Here is a 5,161-nt window from a genome sequence, read left to right as displayed (position 1 = left end):
ACTGAGCCGAGGAAGGAACAGCACATGAAGTGAACGCGGGAATACCGGGCTAAATTTAAATCCCAGGCGCACGGAAAATGAAACATGCCGTTGGAATACTGTGGTCCAGAGATTGCCAATACGAGACGAAGAAGAAGAAGACTTTTTGCTGAACAGTAGCGACGCATATCATCAAAGTTACGGGTCTTCCGTGGCCTTGATGCTTAAAACCCATTGCGGCTTCGACAAGATAGCGGGTTGCATTGCGATGAACACTTTGCTGTAATGAATTGTGCTTCGGATGGATAGAGAGGCAGCTATTGCTATACTCTAGTAACATGAGGAATGGGAGGCGCAATATATCCTTTTCTTTTCTGCATTGATCTTCTCATCGCAAATGGAATGCGGAATATAAGGAACAAGTAAGCCCTGAAGATACTGCAGTGTCGCCCTTCCAGACACAGGCACGTATGTAACCAAGGTCGCTACATAGAGGTATGTAACGACGGGCGGCAAACGCAAGCGACAGCTTTCTCTTCTGGCCAGGGTGCCGGTCAGAGCCTACTGCAAACGGGATCAGTACACGTATACTTTGGCTAAAGAGCTCGTAGCAGGTTTCCGTGGTGTAGTGGTTATCACATCCGCCTAACACGCGGAAGGTCCCCGGTTCGATCCCGGGCGGAAACAACATTTTTTTCTTTCATCGACTGTCTCGTCAATCCCGGGCGGAAACAACATTTTTTTCTTTCATCGACTGTCTCGTCACAGTATTGTAAAATATCATTTCATCTGACAATGTGCTGTTAGGCACAATGAATCACCTCGAATCAAAAACCTGATATTTTTACTGACATTGCAGAAGTATACATTGCGTTTGCATCAGCGAAATGAGAGCCTGTCAAATACTTCACATAATTTGAGGTCAGGATTTGGTTTATTTAAATCAAATAACCAATGTTTGTAAGAGTATGTATCTGCAAGAAGTGATTCTACTAAGAACGGTGGACAGAAAACTCGATTGCACCTTAATGAGCATTATGGGGACAGACTCGTCACTGACCAATAATAATAAGGCATTATGAGTGAATTTGCTATTATCATAATTTGGACATCTTTTACAGAGTTAAAAAGGAACTATTCCTTAAAGTCTTAACATAACTCCAAACTTACCGTAACAAAAAAACAAGTTCCGATTATAATTTTCTATCAGCAGAGTGAATTCGATTACAATGCCTATTGTCAACTTTATGAAGACTTCCTAAGACGGTGTGGTCGTTGTGATCTAGCGGGTAGAGTCCTAGGCTTTGGCCGTGGAGGTCCCGGGCTCAATCCCGGATAGAAGCGGCATTTTTCCTTGTTCCAGTCCCTCCAGGACAGGCCCAGATCCACTCAGCCTGCTACGAAATGAGTGCCGGCGTTCTTTCCCGGAGCGATGGGCACACCACCCATTCTCGCCTAGTGCCGTGGCAAAGAAAGGCTGCACCCTACTTGCTGTCGGGCCAAACACTTAAAATTTCATAGTGGCTATACGACCATCATGTCTGAAGCTAACTGAATTCCCGACCGCCTTTTTTCCTACAGTCAAATGCATAGTCCGCTTCGTCACGCCCCCTTGAAATTGCCTTTAACTAACTTCAAACAGCACTGGCTAGTTTTATTTTTTTTTTTTCAAAAAACTGTGATTCCTTGTGTCCAGAGACATCAACAAGGGAAGTTTTAAAGTAAATACGGCTAAACTTTTCGATTCAGATTAAACTGTAAAACTACTCGAAACATTTTCGTCCAGTCCACCTGTTTGCTAAGAAATTGAACGCAAATCAATGCAACCTGAGCAGGTACCATCTGAAGATAATGAGATTAACGTCGAAATGAACTGCGGTTAACTAGTAGAAATGGAGACTGCCGCAGAAATTCTGTATTTTTGTTTCTATTTTAAACAGACAGTCACAGTCTCAAAAACCAGTTCAGATACAATTTAAAGTAGTCATTTATCGATTATGGGAGCAAAGTAGATAGCAGCACCTTGCAAAAGACTCTTTGACTCTATCCTAACCTGATATAATGTAAATCCTATCTTTGTTATACAGAAGACATGTTTCTAACATCAACACAACATTGATGACTGTCTGCAGATTCCACAGACACCAAACAAACCTACAGAAATTGCATTTTCAGATCTCTGTAACAAAACCATACAGTATTTCGATGGTTGTAACCAGATAAATCCATAACTCCATATTTTTCTACCATAATTTGAAATCTATAATAGCTACAGATCGCGATAGGACAATAGGTTTCATGGAGGACCTAATCTTTCGGCGATTTACAAAACCGTATGTACAATGGAATCCACTGCGCTGTATCAAACTCCAGTTAAACAATGTTTTCAAATACACTCCTGGAAATGGAAAAAAGAACACATTGACCCCGGTGTGTCAGACCCACCATACTTGCTCCGGACACTGCGAGAGGGCTGTACAAGCAATGATCACACGCACGGCACAGCGGACACACCAGGAACCGCGGTGTTGGCCGTCGAATGGCGCTAGCTGCGCAGCATTTGTGCACCGCCGCCGTCAGTGTCAGCCAGTTTGCCGTGGCATACGGAGCTCCATCGCAGTCTTTAACACTGGTAGCATGCCGCGACAGCGTGGACGTGAACCGTATGTGCAGTTGACGGACTTTGAGCGAGGGCGTATAGTGGGCATGCGGGAGGCCGGGTGGACGTACCGCCGAATTGCTCAACACGTGGGGCGTGAGGTCTCCACAGTACATCGATGTTGTCGCCAGTGGTCGGCGGAAGTTGCACGTGCCCGTCGACCTGGGACCGGACCGCAGCGACGCACGGATGCACGCCAAGACCGTAGGATCCTACGCAGTGCCGTAGGGGACGGCACCGCCACTTCCCAGCAAATTAGGGACACTGTTGCTCCTGGGGTATCGGCGAGGACCATTCGCAACCATCTCCATGAAGCTGGGCTACGGTCCCGCACACCGTTAGGCCGTCTTCCGCTCACGCCCCAACATCGTGCAGCCCGCCTCCAGTGGTGTCGCGACAGGCGTGAATGGAGGGACGAATGGAGACGTGTCGTCTTCAGCGATGAGAGTCGCTTCTGCCTTGGTGCCAATGATGGTCGTATGCGTGTTTGGCGCCGTGCAGGTGAGCGCCACAATCAGGACTGCATACGACCGAGGCACACAGGGCCAACACCCGGCATCATGGTGTGGGGAGCGATCTCCTACACTGGCCGTACACCACTGGTGATCGTCGAGGGGACACTGAATAGTGCACGGTACATCCAAACCGTCATCGAACCCATCGTTCTACCATTCCTAGACCGGCAAGGGAACTTGCTGTTCCAACAGGACAATGCACGTCCGCATGTATCCCGTGCCACCCAACGTGCTCTAGAAGGTGTAAGTCAACTACCCTGGCCAGCAAGATCTCCGGATCTGTCCCCCATTGAGCATGTTTGGGACTGGATGAAGCGTCGTCTCACGCGGTCTGCACGTCCAGCACGAACGCTGGTCCAACTGAGGCGCCAGGTGGAAATGGCATGGCAAGCCGTTCCACAGGACTACATCCAGCATCTCTACGATCGTCTCCATGGGAGAATAGCAGCCTGCATTGCTGCGAAAGGTGGATATACACTGTACTAGTGCCGACATTGTGCATGCTCTGTTGCCTGTGTCTATGTGCCTGTGGTTCTGTCAGTGTGATCATGTGATGTATCTGACCCCAGGAATGTGTCAATAAAGTTTCCCCTTCCTGGGACAATGAATTCACGGTGTTCTTATTTCAATTTCCAGGAGTGTATTTAGGTCATTCAACTAATGTTAGAGGGCAAAAGACAACGTTTTGATCTACAACTTGTTCGCAAACACATAATGTGAATTAATATTAACAAAATATTTAGACATATTAACTTCAATATTTTGCTTTCTGTAACTTTTGAAATATGGATATCACGCAAAAATCTAAGACCAGTTTTGGAATCATCACAACACATGTTTTAAGATGAGACACTTCACTCCAAATTTTAAAGTCGTTTTAAATTTCGTGACAGTTACATTTATTTCATTTTTATTTTACTAAGATGACAGAACGATTTGTGGCTGGAATAGATGACTCAAATATCGTTGCTATTTGTATACACCACAACTGGGTAATTTGCAAGTAACGATCTCTTTTGTGCCAAAAGCATTATAAAATAAAATACTGCTTACGACCAGAAAGCTTACTTCTACTATGACCTGATATCCCCTAACATAGTTGGGAGATGAATATTTGTACCGTTATATACATTTTTGAGAGAGAACAATATCAGTTTATTGTGAGTGCCATTGGGGTAGGTCATGTGAGTTACCATTGTGTAGTTCTTGTGATTGTGTGTAAAAATTAAGTTGGTAACTCTGAAACAACAAGGACGACACTTCGTTATTGGGTGAACGGTGATTTCTGTGAACAGTGTTTACCAGTAAACGATATACAATGAATTAATGTTTCTGCTTCTTTAGTAATGCATGGAGCAAACCACCTTTAGCACAAATAACCCATCGACCAATCCCCTTGAGTGGTGTTCAGCCAATGTTATTCATCGATGCAACCGTTGAAATCTACTACTGTATGTCGATTTGTTGCGACATGTAATTTATGGGGGCTCAGAGTTTAATTGATTTTTAACATCTAGTGATAGGAAACGATACACAGTCCAATATGGACGAGAATACTTTTGAAAAATTATGTGTTACAAATAATGAAAACAAATAATTCGATAATACTAATGTCTTACGAGACAATAAAATAATTTATTGACTTTCATTTTTACATTGTTTTATTAACATCCAATTTTTGCAATATTTTCATTGGAATTTCATTTTTACAATGTTTTCATTGACATTCTATTTCTGCAGTGCTTTCACTAACCTATAAACAAAATAAGCTTGTTATGTAGTTGTCATACAACTTTACCCCTCTGCTCAAAAGATTTAGATTTAGGTAAATAATTTATGCTGCAGACAAAATAATGCATGAGGAGCAGTTAAATACATTTCACATAATGGGTTTCTTCGCTAAATTCAGTTTCTGCAAAAATGTGGTAACCGTTTATAAATCATTAACTTTTCAATAATTGCAGTGAAGTGTTTTCTGGGTAACTTAATTTCACAAACTTTTGTAAGT

General features: G+C 43.5%; 1 non-coding gene across 1 annotated transcript; it reads left to right on the top strand.

Moving 5' to 3' along the window:
- Positions 1-593: 593 nt before the first annotated feature.
- On the top strand, positions 594-666 carry Trnav-aac (transfer RNA valine (anticodon AAC)). The gene has a single exon. It is a non-coding gene; the product is annotated as a tRNA-Val (tRNA).
- The last annotated feature ends 4,495 nt before the right edge of the window (positions 667-5,161 follow it).

The sequence above is a fragment of the Schistocerca nitens genome, chromosome 2 (assembly GCF_023898315.1).
Source record: "Schistocerca nitens isolate TAMUIC-IGC-003100 chromosome 2, iqSchNite1.1, whole genome shotgun sequence".
Lineage (NCBI taxonomy): Eukaryota > Metazoa > Arthropoda > Insecta > Orthoptera > Acrididae > Schistocerca > Schistocerca nitens.
This window is presented reverse-complemented; position numbering and strand designations above follow the sequence as displayed.